The 19,007-nt window shown below is 39.0% G+C and overlaps 1 protein-coding gene across 3 annotated transcripts in view; it reads left to right on the forward strand.

Annotated features, from left to right (window-relative positions):
- Positions 1–19,007, forward strand: part of ELF1 (E74 like ETS transcription factor 1) — a 115,862-nt gene that overhangs the window by 25,407 nt on the left and 71,448 nt on the right. Inside the window, exon 1 of one of the 3 annotated variants that reach the window (XM_005687403.3) lies at positions 6,043–6,339. The exons of 1 other annotated variant lie outside the window; for it this stretch is intronic. The gene's annotated coding sequence lies outside the window, so the exon portion shown is untranslated. Of the gene's footprint in view, positions 1–6,042; positions 6,340–19,007 lie in introns of those variants that run through there. One more of the 3 variants, XM_018056808.1, reaches the window with a different exon arrangement.

A 19,007-nucleotide genomic window follows, 5' to 3' on the forward strand; every position in this document is an offset into this window, starting at 1 on the left:
AAGATTTCTCTGACAATAGTGAAAGGTGAATTGAAAGTAGACAGTTGGTGGTAGAGAAAGGGACAGTTAGGATGTTGCTGAGATGTTATTTTCCCGTGATGTTACTTTTACCTGAAGAGGAGCACAGGAGGAACTGGAGTCACACTCTAATCTCAGATTGAAAAATAGAAGATTTCCCCTCCACAACATTTGGAGATTGCTGAGCAGTAAGGTGGCCGTCCTTCGGAGTGGCTGCCGGGTGAAGAGCACTGACTGCTTGTCTAGGGCTGCAGAGCAGCAGAGCCGTGGCTCTCAGAAGCCTGGGCTCCGCCCGTACCGCTGGTTCTGCTCCTGGGAGTAGGCATGCGTCTTCACAGACTAGGTAATCTGGAGGAGCATCCCTGGTTACAGTCCACTGAGGGAGGAGACACATTGTCTCTAATACTGAATTTTAGATTGTAAGAGATACAATTTCATATGATACGAAACTTGAGATTGCAGTTAGCCTGTTACTTGGAAGCATCAAAAAGAATATAGTTGTACAGTTAAATCTTGGTTATTTTTGACAAGAAAGGAAAGTCTAACACCCAAAGTAGTGCCTACAGGAGAATCTGGTAACATAGTTACATGAATTCAGCTGTATCGAATCATGGATCAAGGTAAGTGTCTCCTGATGGGTGAGGGATAAGGTAGAGGTGGTGGTTGGGATAGTAGTCATGTCTCTGAGTTTCTGCTGTGTGTTGGACCTTGTCCTTTTCTTTTTTTGACAGAAAAGTAGGATTTATTCGTGGGCATGAGTAAGGAGGGGACAGCACCAAGGCTCTCATGACTACAGGGCCCACCATTTGTCCAGAGGGCCTCGATTAGGGATGTATTTGACTCCACAGCCGTCCGGGATGAGCCACGTTTCTGCCACCATGTCTTCAAATGCATTGACATTAAACTTAGTAAATCCCTGCTTCTCGGAGACATGTGTCTTCTGGTGGCCAGGGAGCTTGGACTTGGCCCAGCAGAGGGCCTCAATCATATGCTCTTTATTCTGCTTAGTGAGGATGGACCTTATGGCTTGACCAATGTAGACCCTGGCCCCTGTGCCCTGGGGCTTTCCAAAGCACCACATATATCCCTATCTGGAGCATAGATTGGGAACACCATGCCAGTCAGGAATGTCCAGTGAAAAGGACTGTCTCCAGGGTCCCTTAGGGCGACCTGCACTTGTATACACACTGAGGAGGGTTCTGTGTGTGCCCATGGCACACTACATCCCCATGGGGAGCAAACATAGTCCACTTAATTGGCTGCAAATGGACCCTGTCTTAGTGGTAGGAATGTAGTAATGAGCAAAGCCAGACGCAGCTGTGGTCCTTTCGCCTTCACCGTGCCTGTGAAAACACACAGACACTTGACCAGGAGAACATTCTTGTGGATGAGTCCTGGTAATCTGTGCAGAAATGGGGAGGGGGCCTTGGTTTAACAAATCTAGCGATAGACAATGGAGAATTAACTATGTTTTACATTTAAGCTCATGTTTGGGAATACTCCAGAGTTGGTGATGGACAGGGAGGCCCGGCGTGCTGCAATTCATGGGGTTGCAAAGAGTCGGACACGACTGAGCAACTGAACTGAACTGAACACATTGCTCAGAACCTAGCATTACCCTTTGAGAGGTGTTAGCATCAACAAAACTAATGCTGTCCCCCTGAAAGATTGGTCTAACACTGAATCTCAGTCTTTAAATTTTTATTTTTATATAAAAATAGTAGAGGAGAGTTTGATCTTTTCTTCTTCCATCTCTGAATGGAAGCATGTTAGCTGCTCACCCAGAAAGATTCAAATCATACCTTTTTTTTTTAAAGGCCAGGTGTCCTAGATATGAAACTTAAGACTGTTCTGTATTTTTATATACTCGAAGTTTTCAAATTTGAGGTCAAGGAGAAGAGGTAAAAATAAAAAGGAAGAAGAGAGTGCTTGCTTACACAGTAAATTCTTTTCATGAGTTCCATCTCAAAGAAATAAACAGTGTCTTAACTTTAGTTGGCATTTAATACATTCATTTAGTTGAAATCTTTCTCAGCTAATAGTTCAAATATGAATGTTGGCAATTCCCCCAGATGTGACAACTCTATATTAAGATATATACTGACTTTGATATATATATCTAATTTTAGAAATAAACATGCACAGTATATACAGGTACATTGTATTTCCATCACAAATCTGAGATGCCACATTTTATTTACATAGAAATTTAGAGATCTAAAGTTTGTCTTCCTGAAGTATTTGATACTGGTGGCTTCTACTGTGAAGCATAGTCATAGCAGCTCATATTTATGAAGTGTTTACTAAGCACCTGCTACTGTATTAATCACTGTAGTACCCATGAACTGGATTTCTTTTTAAAGTCCGGTTTATTGATGTGTAGTTTATAACACTCTATAGTTTGCCCTTCTTAGTTATGTAGTTCTGTGATTTTTGACAGGTACAGGTCTTATAACCAATACCGCAACCAACCATTCGAGATATTTCCATCACCCCAAACAGTTCCCTTGTTCTTCTGTGTAGTCAACCCACTCCCCTCATTCCCAACCGCTGGTAACCATGGATAGGATTTCTTCTGTCTGTATTGCTTTTTGGAAAATGTCACATACATGGAATCATACAGTATGCATTTTGAGTTTGGTTTGTTTAACTTAGCCGAACGCTTTTAGATTCGTCTCTATTGTATCGTCATCCCGTGTAGAAGTTCATACCTTTTTATTGCTGATAGCCTTCCATCGTATGGACATGTTATTGTTTAGTTGCTCGGTCGTGTCTCACTCTTTGTGACCCTGTGGACTGTAGCCTGCCAGGCTTGTCTGTCCATGGAAGTTTCCAGGCTAGGATCCTGGTGTGGGTTGCCATTTCCTCCTTCAGGGAGTCCTCCTGACTCGGATTGAACCCGTGTCTCCTGCACTGCCCGGTGGTTCTTTATTGCTGAGCTGCCACGGAAGCTCTTGTATGGATATACCACATGTTTATTTGTTCACCAGTTGGACGTTTGCATTTCCAGTATTTGGTGATAATATTCATGTAGAAGCTTATATATATATTTCTCTTAGGTAAGTATCTAGGAGTTGGACAGCAGGATTTTATGATAAGTATATGTTTAACTGTGTAAGAAATTGCTAAAGTGGAAGTGGAAGTCTCTCAGTTGTGTCCGACTCTTTGCGACCCCATAGACTTTACAGTCTGTGGACTTCTCCAGGCCAGAATACTGGAGTGGGTAGTCTTTCCCTTCTCCAGGGGATCCTCCCAATTCAGGGATCGAACCCAGGTCTCCCACATTACAGGCAGATTCTTTACCAGCTGAGCCACAAGGGAAGCCTAAGTTAGAAATTGCTAAACTGTTTTCAAATGGGCATTCCCACCAACAGTGTGTGGGAGGGGAAGTTGTTCTGTATCCTTACCGGCCCTTGGTATTGTGGATGGTGGTGGTGTTTTTAATCTGCTCTAATGGGTGTAGTGGGCCTGTGACTTTAATTTGCTTTTCTCTATTGAGCAATGATGTTGAGATCTTTTCTGTTCTTACCGTCTGTGTCTCTTCTTTTGTGAAGTATCTGTTCAAATCATTTGAGCATTTAAAAAGTTGGTTTGTTTTCTTATTTTTGAGTTGTGAAAGTTCTTTACATGTTCCAAATAGTAGTATATGAACTGACTTTAATTCTCACAATAATTCTTTGAGGTGGGTACTCTTACTCTAAATTATAGATCAGAAAGTTTAGGCACAGGTTTTAGTAATTTCCCAGGATTTCACAGCTAATAGGAAGCAGAGCTGGTATTGGAATCCATCCTGTGCTAAACTGTTTGCCAGGCTTTTTTTTTTTTTTTTTTTTTGGCGGAGCTTGATTATGGGGGATTGTGAATAGAACCAGGATCCAATTCCTGTAGGTGGTGAAATAATGGTTTTGGAGACACCCCTGAGCAAAGTGGCCATATTATTACAGTAGCAACTCTGCATCACCTCTTTGGGAACAGCTGTTTGTTTCTGTTGAAAAAAGTTAATTATTTTTACTTCACGTCTCTTCTACTGGTGGCCAAAAGTACTTCTTTTAAATTACAGTCCAAGTATGTGCCATTATCAGGTAATGAAGTACTGTATATAAATGGATTTTCTAAACAGCAGAAGTTTACCCTTTTATGTATCTATACTTCATAAAAATGTTTATGCATTTAATGTTGGTCATTTGTTTTTTAAAAACCTTTATCATAATGCTGACTTCTAGGTGCTTACTCTTTGGTGACATCCTCAGATATCCTGAATATCCTCTGATATTTCAGAGCGGCTTCAGACCCCGGTACTTTTTTTTTATATTTAATTTATATTGGGGTATAGCCGATTGATAATGTGGGGATAGTTTCAGATGCACAACAAAGGGCCTCAGCCATCCGTATTCATGTATCCATTCTCCGTTCAGGCTGCTACCTAACATCCAGCAGAGAGACTTCCATGTGCTATACAGTGGTCCTTGTTGCCTGTTCATTTTAAAATAGCAGTGTGTACATGTCCATCCCAAACTCCCTAACTATCCCAGACTCCAGTACTTTTAAGTTACATTTGCAGCGATTGACTCTTTAAAAACAACAACAACAACAACCCTTTTCTTATTATACCCTCTGTCACTTGTTGGTTCTGAAATCATCCTTTCACTAGTCCCTCTTCCACCGTTTATAATTCGATTGGCTAAAAGATAATCAAATTAGGCTTATGTGGATATTATCTAAGATAAATTTTAACTCTGGGAAACAACTTGGGGATTTTCCAAGTGAAAATCTCCCGTGACTGCTCAGAGGGCCTCTCTTGGTGTTTGGGTTCCAAAGAGTCCTTCTGGATAAATGAGCTCTAAATCAAGTCAGGTATGATATTTGATGGTAGAACATGTGATGCATTTTTCTTTTTAGCCTAACTTTTATTAATAATTTATTAAATCATGGAGATTATTTTAGTAAAAAGATTAGCCAGGCAGTGTTCAGTGACATGGAATAAACAGGCACTTAGTGGGCAGAAAGTTGGTTTACAGTCATTATGTTTTGTAGCAGTTTACAAAGTTCCTAAGTCAGTGACAGCTTGTCCCCTCAGCTGTGCCTCTAGTAGGGCAGAATGATTTCTTCCAAGTAATTAACTGAGGGGAGGAGACCTTGCTAAATCCTATTTATTTTTTGTAAAAGATTAGGATGAAGGCTAGCCAGTGAGCTGTGCTTTTAAAGTACTTTTGGAAGTGCTTAATGCTTTCAAGCCATTCTGATCAATTTAAGCTCTTAGAAGAAATTAATATATACGCAGCCAGGGACAGGGTAAATATCTGTAGTGACTGCAGTTTCAGCTGCTTGGGCACCTTGTGAGATGGACAGGGGCTTGGAGAGCAGAACTTCGCTGGCCACATGTTGACACCCGGGGGCTCTCCAGGGCATACCTGGTTGGCTTTTATTTGTGGACAGTTCTGTTTGAAAGGTAAAGAGAACTGTGGCTGCCTCTTGGAAGTAGTAGAGTTATGAAACACGATTGTATTGATAATCTGATTCAAATAGGGTTTCATCAAGCTTGCAGTTTTATTTAAAATCATTTTGCTGTATTGGACTTTAGTTCCTTTTTAACCCCAAGTTTACTTTTTTTAGTCTGAAAACCAGATTAGTAATTCACGCTTATTTTTCCACTGAACTTTGAATTTTCTAGTGGATTTTATCTGTTTAGTGAATTTATAAATCTGCATCTGGTATTGCAGTGTGTTGGCTTTTCCAGATTACATAGCAATATACACCTTTTCTATAAGCGTTAATGAGTAGCCAAGTTAGGCTTCCCGGGCCATTGTACATTCAAAGCCAGAAAGTTTGCTGTCTCCCTTCCATCCCCTCCCCTCCTTTTCTTCCCTTTCATCTTTGTATTTAGTTGCTATATTAAAATACCTTTTAAAATTTGCGATTTGTATTTTTTTTTTAAACAGCATGCAGGTTTTTCATTTTGCTTTCTTATAGATTCTGACTCTGTTTTATTGTGAATTTTAAATTATGGTGATTAACCTGGACTGAGTAATAGTTTAATCAAGGGAGGTCTGGCTGCTTGGCTCTCCCTCTCCCCCTTTTCTGTCTCTCTGCCCCGTTTTTACCTGTGGATTTGCATGTTTGACCTAGCAGAGTAACTGGGTCCACAGCAACATGGGCGTGCCTCCCTCAGAAACACTCAGTTTCACGTATGACTCATAAGCTGAAGCACAGACACCACTTCCCCAATCTACAGGAGCCATTTTAACAGCACAAAACTTGCCGGATAGCTTTTTACTTTCCAGCCCAAAGGACAGTGTCTAAAGAGAACGAGAATATTGGAAGGTAACTCATTAAGATTTTGCGTGTCTGCTCCTGACTGTTTCCTGGGCTGATGAACTGGGAGGGTGCTTCTTACCTGGCGAAGAACATGGCTGAATGTGATCTTTAACTCTCTGGAAAAAATGTGTGTCGGGGGTCCCATGCCTGATTGCACTTTGCTACTAGGGGGAAACAAAGCGTTCAAATGCTGGAAGCTTTGAGATCTTCTTGATGAAGCAGTTGTTTTATTTTCTGTGATTTCTTTTCCCCCCTCTGTGTGACTTGAGAATAAAGGAGACTTTTCTTGATTTTTTTTTTTTTTAATACCACAAAGGAAACGAGGTCAAATTCTAATTTTTAAAAATGTGACTGTATTTGTGAGGGTGCTCTGTAAATTACAGTTAAGCAAACTATTATTTGTGTGTGATTTGAGTGTTAAGGAAGAAGTTGAAGGGCGATGGTTTTGTTTTGGCATTTTAGTTAAGGGGAAGTTTGTAGACAACTCAGACATAGGTGTTGCTCACTGACTGTAATGTTCTTTGTAATATTCTTTCTTGTTTCTTTAAAGGTAATGAAATTTATGCTAAACATTTAATTTTGAAACTGAATGTAAGTTTGGATAAAATGCACATTTAGATAACAAGTAAAAGTGATTATTAAAGAGGAAGAAAGGCTAGAATGATTCATTTACAGTTAGGAAAAAATAATAAAGTTTTATAATTCACACTAGAAATTTGTTCAGAGTAGCAACCTTAGAAGCATCACTAATTTCTGAGGAAATGTAGTATTTTGATTTGTGCTAAAAAAAGGAATGTTGACCTTCCCTCTATACAACTATTCTTAAATTTTGCTTGTTTTGAATTAAAAATTAAAAACTAAGAAAAGATTACTTAGTCTTTTCCTGAAATAGTTCTCATTATGGAAATCAGGAGATTTTGTCAAGTGTATGTAATGGTGTCCCTTCAAGTTCCAGGTGCTCTGAGAAAACTGGATGCAGCGGTATATTACTTAAAAAGTTATTTTGTGAAACTAAAATCTAAATGACAGTAAAGTTTGAATATGCAGTGATGCCAAATGCAGTTTTCAGAAATCAAACTTGGCAAGTCATTTATTGTTGACTGTGATGATATTTAGCTAGTTCATCGAGGATTCGCTGTTAATAACTTTTATAAGTGACTGAGGGCCTGTCAGATGAAAGGGAAGATAGAAAGGCAGTCAATTATTATTTCCTACTCTTTGAAAAGATTGTTCCTGTTATCAGATCTCAATCGACAGGCATAAGCAGACATTTTACCAGTTTAGCTCTGAGCCATTTGCTATCATCTTTGTTTGCATATTGCTGGTGTAGTCAGCTTTTGAGTAAGCAGAAGCTGTATTTACTTCTGGTCTGCTCTGTGTGAAAAATTTAATGAAACTTTTGCCTTTCTTTCTTTTTATTGAGTTTTTAAGGCTGGTGACCCACAGAGAAAAATCAAGGGGCACACAAATGAGTAAATAATTGAGATTTCATTTATTAAAGTAGAAGAATTTAGTGTATTAAAATTAAGACACCATTATGATTTAAATAAAGATAAATACGAATCGTTTTTGTATTATGTGGGGTTTATTGTTATGTGGAGAAGACTGAAGTGGGGCTTCAAGGAGAGGGAGGGAAAACGAAAAAAAAAACGTAGAAGCAAAGGCAAACCAGTATGACTTACTATGTAGTCCCCTTCCCACCCTTTTCCTTTCATAAAGTTGAATAGAAGTTAAAGTGAGTCATCAGAATTAAACTTAGAATGACCAGTTTGAAGAACTTCGCATTAAAAGATTGAAGATCGTTCAGCTGCCTCACACTTAAAGTTGAGACTGTGGCCCAGAGAGGTCTTGTGACTTGCTCAAGGTTAGGTCGTGCTGTACTGCAGGCCTTCCAGTCTGAAGCTGCTCAGTTGAGCCCCCACCACCAAGTGATGCTTTGTTTGAAATGGCCTGTGTTGCCTCAAGAGTGAATAAAATCTTACATGAAGTTCCTTGGTGATGATTTTGGTGATAAGGTATGGCCAAATGAGTTAACTAATGATTTTGAAAATTTGTTCAGACTAGTTTCTTTTTTCATCAGAGAGAGGATGAGGCATTTGTTTAATTTCTACAGCAGCTTTTTTCTCACTATTAGCATTTTTTCATAGTTGAAGCTTTGTGACATTACCTGTTTAAGATGGGGCCAAGGAAGATGGGAATTTGCTTTGAACTCCTAGATACGAAGACAGATTTATTTCCACTTTAATCTTACCTCATCTTCTGTTTCATATGATGCCTTGTTCTATTAAAGTGTGTGTAAAACTGCATATGTTTGCAAAACCTGGAGGTCTCTAAACTCTAACATAAGTATAATCTTGAATTTAACTTTCCCATAAGTAATAATCTCATTCCATTTGTTGTACCTTCTTCTTTGAAAGTTTACTTCACATACCGGGCACTTGATTCTTAGAACTGTTTGGGGAATACAGAATCTTTGACTATTAACTTTTTGATATGTTTTATTGTGGTGGTTGAAATTTACCTTAGATCTGCCTTTCTTTAGGTCTGAAATCTGGATTTTTAAATTGCTTTTCATATGACTGTTGAATCTGTTAAATTTCTGAGTCCCCTAACCTAATTCAGTATCAAATTTTCCACAATGTGGTGGTCATCATTATCCTAAACAATAAACAGGGCACACAAGTCTACAAAATCTGGGCTCTAGTCTCACAAACTTAGAGTCTTACCGAGAAAATAGGGTGTGGTAACATAGGTGAAATAAATAAAGAATGAAACAAAACCACAAAGTTACTAAATTTTGGTTCAGATTGCTTGCCTAGAGGTGAAAGGTGACCGAGTCTTAAAATGAGCATGAAAGGTCTGTGAGTCTTGAGGAGTATTGAAGAATGAGTAGCATTTCTTTGTGCAGGTTTGGAAGAGTATCTTCAGTGAGAGTAAGAATGTATACGAGAAACAAATATAGCATATTAACACATATATATGAAATCTAGAAAAACGGTTTTGATGGAACTGTTTGCAGAGAGGAAATGGAGACCCCGATGTAGAGAATGGGCTTGGGGACACAGCGGGGGAGGGAGAGAGTGGGGCAGATGGAGAGAGTGGCGTCAGCACACGCTCACTTTGAGTGTAAGGTGGAGAGCTGGTGGGAAGGCACGGTGTAGCGCAGGGAGCCTGGCGCTCTGTCGGCCTGGAGGGACGGGATGGGGTGGAGGAGGCTGGGAGGAGGGGATGTGTGGCGAATTGTGGCTGTATAATTATACAATAATTCGCATTATTGTATGGCAGAAACCAACACATTAAATCAACATTAAACCAAACATTTAAAAAACCAAAATTAAAAAAAAAAATAAGAATGTAAATTCTTAGAGAGCAGAGGTGTTGTATTCTGTTTCTCCATCTTTTTCAGCCTTTGACAGAGGCACAAGTGTACAAGCCGTTACTATTATATTTGCTCATTAAACCCTTGCTACTCGGTTGGGCAGGTCCTGCTAAAGTGGTGAAGTGAAGTGAAGTCGCTCAGTCGTGTCCGACTCTTTGCGACCCCATGGACTGTGGCCTACTGGGCTCCTCCATCCATGGGATTTTCCAGGCAAGAGTGCTGGAGTGGGGTGCCATTGTCTTCTCCAAGGTCTGCTATAGTGGTAGCAGACCTTTAAAGGACATGTGGCCCTTAGCTTAATCTCTGATGCATACACATTGTAACCACAGAAATAATTAACACCTGCCTGGTAATATGCTACATTTAAAGTAGTAATTTTTGACCTTTGTTGTAACAGAGAATCACCTGGTTTCAACTTAGAGATTTTGGTTTATTAGGCCCGGGGGTTTGGCTTATCCATCTGCAATTTTAATAAGTACCCTAGATGACTTTCTCAGAAAGAGAGTTTGCGGGTTTAAGAGCTGTGAAGAGTGATTAATCAGTTACTTAGCATTTTAATGTCTGAATTTTTAAGGAACAGTGGCATTTGGAAACCCACAGGCTCTAGTAAGTATTAATAAGAAAAATGACTAGGACTGACTGAGCCTCAGCTCCCTGCCCCGCGCTCCCTTTCTCCATTGGTTTTCTGCTGGGCTTTGTCTTTCAACGTTGTGGCTCTTCCTGTGTCCTTTTCTCTAATTCGGCTTTTCTTCCTCTGGCTGTCCACTCACAGCCATCTTGACCACATTATATAATTAATCTAATTATTTTTGTTTTTCAGGTTTAATTAGCCTCTTTATCTCTCAGTGAACCATCACTCTCCCAATGTTAGTATTTTGTTTTTTTAGTTCCCTTTGGTGCCTCATGGTAACTCTCCATTCCCTTTTCCTTGGGGTAGGCCAAAAAAAAAAAAAAGGTCCCTTCCTGATGTGGGGTAACATTTACAGTCTTTGAAAACTCTTCTTTCCTCAGACACACTGTTATTATTTGTTATTGTTTGAGTCTGGGAGGGAGTAACTTTTTTTTTTTGCCATGTAATTCTTGAATATGGTTTTTGAAATGTCTTTGGACGTTTAACTGCATAATGGATTGCATATTTGTAGGCTTTGCATGACATATTGTCTAGACTGCACAGATTCTTAAATGAGAAGAAGAGTCCCATCAGTTGAGTGGTCTGAATGTAATTTTGCCTCCATCAGTTGGTCAGAATATTTTGCTCCTTTGCTTGGGAGCTGCTTCCTTCAAATGGTAAGGATTAAATTCGTAATACCATTGAGTCACTTAATTGATTTGGGCAGTTTTCAACTCTGGGAGCAATCTTTGTCCCATTAGTAAAGAGGAACTCCTAATGGGAAAGTTATCTGTTGCCTCTATCTTTGTGTCTTGTCAGTTGACCTGTGAACTAGAGTAAAAGTGGCTGTTGATCTATACTATAATGTATAGGAATCCACCCTTTCTGAAAAAAATAGTTCCTGTGCAGTTTGCTTTGTTGGTAGAGGGGATAAATGCGGCAGCTGAGCTTTGGTTGTATAAATTTCTGTGCAGAAACATTTTTTATTCCTTCTCTTCCAGTAATAAGTATCTGAATTAATAACCCCACTGTCATCATCAGAAAACTCTTCCTAAGCTTGTCTTTTCACCTTCGTTCACTTACCCCTATTGGAATTCAGAGGCCTTTTCATTTGCCTGTTAATGCTGCATGCAAGGTATCAGGGGCTTCCCAGGTGGTGCTAGTGGTAAAGAACCCACCTGCCAATGCAGGAGGCATAAGAGACGCAGGTTCTATCCTGGGTCAGGAAGATCCCCTGGAAGAGGGCATGGCACCCCACTCTCGTATTCTTGCCTGGAGAATCCCATGGATAGAGGAGCCTGGTGGGCTAAGTCCATTGGGTCGCAGAGTTGGACATGGCTGAAGCAAATTAGCATAGCATAGCAAGATAGCAGCTCTGTTTTGTCTCCATGTTTTGTAGCTTGAGATTGATTGCTAGCATCAAAAAAAAAAAGCACAAGTGTAAACGATATGAATGCCTTCTAGAGTTATGAAGATTGATTTAAAAATTTTTATATTAAAAAGCTATCAAAGTGTTGCACATTGTTAAAAATCTAATAAAAAGCCTTTAGTGAAAAGCAGCCTCTATCCTCTACCCCTTCCCCATCTCAGTCCTGCTGCCTAGAGGCAGCCACTTATACAAGTTTTTGATTTCTTGATTTTTCAAATTTGTATTTTCTTGGATCTATCTTTTCCCTATCTTTTACCCTATAGAATAGAAGTTCTTCAAGGTAGCAGGAACCAGTGTGACTTTAAGTGATGTCAAGTCACATAGAGGTCATAATCTATGTGGTAGGTGCTCAATAATACAGTGGTCATTGTATTTGTACAGAGTTGTATGGTATGGTTTTAGAAATTAAATGAGAGAAAATTGGTTATTTTCTGTGTTTTAGAAAATAGTCCTGTAAACACTGAAACTAGAAGATTTTATAATAAAACAATAAAAATGAGCTGTTGATTTAATAACTGTTGGTTTCTGTCATATTTTTTATATCAAAATACTAAATGGAACCTATGTGTTACAGTAAAGCAATTCATTATGCTTTTTTCTTTAAAACTATGAAATGTGAGTGTAGGATAATGTATAAAACATATATAGTTTAAATGTTATTACATAGTGTTTACCCATGTCACAACAGCCTAGGCTAAGAAATAGAGCATGTTTATTAAGATAAACATCCCCAACTCTGCCCATGTTTGTTTTTCCTTAAAAATAACTATTATTCTGGTTTTTGTGATAACCCTTTCTTTATAGTTTTACCCCTTTGGATTTTACTGAAATGGATCATACCACCTACACTCTGTAGTGACTTGTTTCTTTCATTTAACTCTATGAGATTAATCTTAATTAATTTTAATTGCAGTATAGTACTGCATTGTCTGTCTGTACTGGAATGTACTTACCATCTTGTTGATGGTGGTAGATTATGTCCAGTTTGGGAACACTCTTGATGTAATTCTTGGAACATATGTGCAAGAGTTCTTTATTATATCATCACACTGAGGTATGTGAAGCGTTTACAAAGTGTATGGGGAGAATGCAAATTAAAGATAATCTAGAGTTTCTCCTTCTTGCCCATTCAGCCTCTTGTCATGGTGGTTTGCCCTGGGGGCTCAAACCTTCCAGCGTGTGCTCGCCCAGTTGCTTCAGTCGTGTCCAACTTTTTGCGACCCCGTGGACAGAGTCTGCTAGGCCGCTCTGTCCATGGGACTTCCCAGGCAAGAATACTGGAGTGGGTTGTCATTCCCTTCTCCAGGGGATCTTCCTGACCCAGGGATTGGACTTGAGTCTCCTGTATCTCCTGCATGGTAAGCCACCAGGGAAGCTAGGACCCTGAGCAAGTGGGCAGGTGATGTCTTTAGAATAAGCTGTGGACATTAGCGCATTTGACCACTAAACACTCAGCAGTGTAGCATGCCTCCCATTTATTAAGTAGAGTTTATTGCAGACAATTCTGAGTAAAAATTTTGTGATAGATACATTAAAATCCCTATTACGTACATAAAAACAGTACTATCATTGATACATATGAAGTAAAGTTATAAAAATATAGGCAGTTGGGCAACAGCAATTTTAGAATGGTCAGAAGAGATTGGAGAGGGATATATGCATATTTATATTTGACCTTTTTATTCTTAAGACTGAAACAAATTATGGAAAAATGTTAATATAAAGCTGGGTGATGGGCATGTCATTGCATTCTTTGGTTGAACTACTTCATAGTAAATTGTGCTATGTAAGGGGTAGATTATTTTCCCTCCACATTTATGTGTAACTGAGAAATAATGTTTAATTTGATGAGGACCAGAAGTTGATTTTTTAAAAAGAAGTGGTGAGTAAACCCTACATCAGTTTAAAAAAAAATCATCATTTCAGTGAAGGAGATGAGCTAGATTCAGAATTAAGTTATACATAAGACTGTATATCTGTTCCCTATAACTAACAAGATGGCTCTAGGCATACTTCTGATGAGTAAATGATAATTTCCAGTTGATATCCATTAACCAGTTGGAGATAATAGTTTGTTAGAAATAATTTAGCCTTTAGAATCATCACTTTCAAATATTTTTCAAAATTGCATTTTAGAACAAAGATTCTTAAAACATAATTGATACAGTGTTAATTGACATTGATAAACTTTTTTTCCCCCCAAACTTTAAACTTTTTATTTTGTATTGGGGTATAACCAATATACTGATAAACTTTTAACTAGCAAATACCTTGAATTAGATTTTTACATCTAACCAGATTTATTGCCATAATTAGTGTTTCGTCTTACTTCCTGAGATGTGTTTCATCTTGTTTCCTTAAAATTCTTTCTTATAATGATAGTAATTCTTGCATCTTTAGTTATAAACTTGATATGGGATCTTTATGTAAGATTTCCAAAATTCAGTAATGTAAATGTGGGATTTGCTGTAAAAAGTGAAACATGGACCTTTCTTTCATAGTCATCCCTGGCACGCGCTCTCTCTTTTTTTAATTGGGAATGAAAACACAGTGGTTTATTATCAAAGAAATGCAACCCCTGAGTAAACACAACTTTGCATATGTGTGCATGGGTTGAGGGGAGAAAGAAATCAAAGTTTTCATTAAGTTCTCAAAATATCAAATTGCCCTGGCTCTCTTTTTTGAGCTATTTTCCACGGTGTCTCTATTTGTAGTAGTAGGAACACAGAGGAACAAATGGAAGTAGAAGTCACAGGATTTATGTAATTGGAAAGGTTCTCATAAGTCATGCAATTCAGGGGTCTCCTGGATTTTTTTTATTATCTTACTTTTCCTCCTATATAATTTACGGATTCATTCAGCAATTGTTTATTGCCTGTAGTATTCTTGATGCGGGGGAATACAGCAGCCAGAGGTTTTCTTACTGCAGTTTAGACATAGCCATACAGATGGGACCAATGCAGCGTTGGTGGTGGTATGTAGACTGCACCTTTCACGCAAGTTAGAGACTGCGGGGGTTAGCCCCCTGGACTTCTTGTTAAGATCTCTGCACATGACATTCTTAAGGTGAGCTACCTTTGTTCTGCAGAAGGTCAGAACATGTTGTGAGAGGCATCACTGAAGATGGGCTGCTTTGTGTATCTAAGATATTTCTCTTTGTTATAGTGGAAGCCAAATAATCATGACTTATCTTTCTTTGGTAATAATATTTTTCTAAGCACTAAGTCCTCGCGAATGTTTAAAATTCCTTTCCAAGTAACCTTTGTATTTATTCAGAATTTTATGTCTTAAAGAAGCTTGCTAAAGTATGCTGGAAGAATATATACAGTATGATACTATTTATATAAGGTTTAACATATACCACACAAAACACACATGTATATTAAAGCATGAAGAAGAAAAATGTGAAGATTTTAGATTTAAATTAGAATTCATCAGAATTAAAGTTATATGTGTTTTAGTTTCAGAGACAGTTAAGACCATTTGTATTTAGAAACAGAAGATTTGTGTAAGTTATTTGTTTATTCGAAAGACTTCATGGTATGAACTGTTAAAACTGGCTGTTACATTTGATCCTTTTGTCTATGGGCCAGAGACAGATATGTGGTTGTTATGGGATAATTTATAACCTGTTAGTCTTAGAAATAAACTGGAAGGAAGATGTACTGCTCGTCTGCACTTGGTAGAACGGAACAGTTGCTGCCTTTGTTAGCAAATGATGGTCAAGAAGGTGGTACACGCTAGGTTCTCTGCAGACGCCCTGAGACTTTCCTCCCCATGTAGAGTGGTTCAAGGGCGTCCCAGGTGGCACAGTGGTAAAGAACCTTCCCGCCAGTGCCGGAGATGCAGGAGACTCAGGTTTGATCTCTTCAGGTGGGAAGAGTCTCTGGAATAGGAAATGGCACCCCCGCCAGTACTGTTGCCTTGGAAATCCTATGGACAGAGGAGCCTGTGTGGCTGCAGTCCACCGGGTGGCAAAAAGTTGGATGTGACCGAGCACCCTCACACGGGGTGCTTTGACAGAGCATCAGAGCCCCAGGCTGTGGGAAGGGAGCTGATGTGTAAGGAGAAGGACACTTCCCTTAAGGCTCAGGGAACATGTATTCCCTAGACACTGGGGACAGCTGGGGGCAATACACTCACAAGCAAGAGCAGAGATATACTGCAGACACACTGGGAAGGCACTAGACTCTTACACTGTTGAAAAGTATACATTGGTATTTTCACTGGAAAATACTGAATAGAAACGCAGTTGTTATCCAGGGTACTCATTTTAAGAAATATTACTTACTTTAGGAGCATGGTGCCATGCTTAGAGTTGATTTTTTATGCGTATATTAAATTCTCTTAAAGAAAAAACCCGCAGATGAGCTTGCCTGCAGTAAAATATTGAGTCATGGGGACACTGACCTAGAGACAAAGGACACTATTGCCTGGTGAAATTGTGGTTGCGGTAGCTTATAGCTTAGGTGAGAACTAACCATTATGAATGGAAAAGATGACTGTATTGTAGGTTTTTATGGAATGTGAGACAAGTGAGTGATGAATTGAGGTGACTCTTAGGAATTATTCATTGGGGAGGCAGCTAGGCCTGATGAAAAGTGAACATCTCTGTTTTAGTTGTAATTAATTGAAAGCTTGCTTAAAATGACTTACTTAAAACAGCAAGACTTGACCTATTAGGAATGGAGTTCTGTTTGGTTTGTTTATAGTTGATGGGTGAACATATGTGAATAAATGATGTGAGCCAAGTTTTGGGTATTCTGAGAAGAGAACCAGGGGATAGAGATCGTGTGATTGGCAGAGGGGACACGAATGGTGATCTGGAAAAAGTGCTTACCAGAAGCCACAGCAAAAATGTCTGGAGATCCAAGAGGCAAGGTATCCGTACTGCTGTTTTGAGTTGCCTGTTGGAAGGATTTTTGTTTCCGTTTTGAGTGGTGGCTATCTTTTATGAGAGGTAAAAGCTGAATGGGAAGGTCTTCTATCTGTGTAGTCAAGTGTTAGTTATCTAACCGGTTGGGTAAAATAGTTTGAGGGCCGTTCTGTTGTTCAGACATTTCATCTTGTAGTCCGTCATTGTGATTTTCAAGTCTTAATTTGTAAGGTGTTTACTCCTAAAAATACTTCTCGAGAAAACTATGAATAATGAGTCTTCATGTGTGAAATGAACTTAGATCCCCACCTCAGAGTACCTTTTTATTTGTTCTGTTTTCGTAAGCAGGCTTCACCAATTGCATCTTTATGCTTCTGGCACCAGGCTTTGATGCGTTTTCACATAGACTATGGGACTATTTATAAAACAAGACATAAAGATGTAGCAGAGAAGGCAGGAAGTACTTGATGTTTGTATGTCATATCTTGTTCTCTGCTTCCTGTCAGTTAAACCACGATGAGAGGAACAGAGACACAGATGTACAGTTGCTGCTCTACTTTCCCATTAGGGGGACACGTCAAGTATATAAAGCTTGTTCATTAAACTTTTGTCACTTGTCGATTCTAGGCATGTCACAGGCTTGTTTTGTGTTATATGGATTGTATGGATCACAGTTAGATAGAGAAAATATGAAAATGTGTTTACTTTTTGTGAAATGTTTGTAGGTCATAAAAAACTGGCCTTCAATATGAAATGATAAGCTAATATGATGGACTCAAATTTTGATACACATTCTTTTTTTTTTTTTTGTATTTTAGTGTATCAATATTCTTTAAAACTTTTAGAGCACTTGGTGGTTTACAAAGTAAAATCTTAGTAGGTACAGCTTTTAAGAGGATGAAAGAAAGGTCACAGAGGTTGACTTACCCAGGGAAATAAAGTGATTACATGGCAGTACTAGGATTTGAACCCAGGTCTTCTGATGCCAGATCCTGTGTGCTTCTAGGAAAAAGTTTGTTTTCATTAAATTCCCATTTCATCTTTATTCAGTGATTTAAGCTTTTAGGTTTACCGTAGCTCCTTCTATCTAGAATGTCCCCCCAGCAAATAATTACTGAATAACATGGGAAAATGAGTTTTGTGTCTAATCCTGCTGCATCTCTGGTCTCAGCTGATAGACAGATTGCCCATAGTGTCTTAGCTACTGGTCTCTTTCCTGTGCCCCTTACTCACCGGTATCAAGCAGGTAGGTCCCTCGTGAGTCCTTGTGAAATAAATAAAAGAATGTAGATAGTACTAATATGACTTCTGAAGGCTACCTGGTATATAGGAGAAGACAATACAGGGAAAATGTACTCTTCTCCTTGAAGTGTTTATATTTGTGAAGGGAATGGTTTTTTTAAAAAAAAGAAAACTCCCCAGTAAACCTTTTGTCAGTCGATCAGTCATGTCTGACTCTTTGCGACCCCAGCTCACCAGACTCCTCTGTCCATGGGGATTCTCCAGGCAAGAACACTGGAGTGGGTTGCCATGCCCTTCTGTATAAGCCTTTTAGTTGTTGTTAACTTTCAATTAACTCAAAAGTCAAATTAAAAATTAAAGGGAAGTAGTGGCCTTGAGATTTGCCTGTAAGAAGTTGGCCATTGGATTTAGCTGTATCTATTTTCACCTCAAAATTTCCCTTCCCCGCTCCTTATGAAAGGTAAGAAGTTACCCCACAGCTCTTCCTGTCCACTTAGAGAGGTCACATTTTCTGTGTCCGGTTGACAGGGGTTTGGAGGTAGCTGGGAGTTAGATGTGAAGAAGAGGGGCAGGGCTTCTGTTCATGGGTTGTAAGACAGCCATATTGCCTGACAAAGCAGAATTTGTTGAGGGGGATCATCAAGATCACTAGATTAGAAACCCTATGAAGGCAGAAATGGTCTGTTTTTTTCCTGTATTCCTGCCACCTCGAACAGAGTCTGACATGTTGTAGGTACTCAGGGGATATTTGTTGAATGCATGAGTGAATGAGTGTGAGCTGAGGTCAGACACGTACTCAAACTGTCTCTGAGCATCTTGAGTATTTCTTTGACAGATATTGTTCATGACCATCTGGGTGAGCTGTGGGGGTTTGGTGGTGACCTTAATAAAGTCCTTGCCCTTAAGTGGTTGGTCTCTGAAGCCATGGTTGTTACCGACATGACAATTAAATGACAGATACAGCAAAGTACTTTCATATGAAGCCTGCCACCCGCAGCTATTATTTTCTTCTTACTTTTTTTCTAATGTTATGATTATCCCCTTCTCAATTCCTTGAGGATAAGTATCATGGTTTTTTGTCTGTACAGCAATGTCAGTGGTTGTAAAGATGTTTAAGAATTAAGTAGTATGTATATGT

Source organism: Capra hircus, chromosome 12 (assembly GCF_001704415.2).
Source record: "Capra hircus breed San Clemente chromosome 12, ASM170441v1, whole genome shotgun sequence".
NCBI classification, from domain to species: domain Eukaryota; kingdom Metazoa; phylum Chordata; class Mammalia; order Artiodactyla; family Bovidae; genus Capra; species Capra hircus.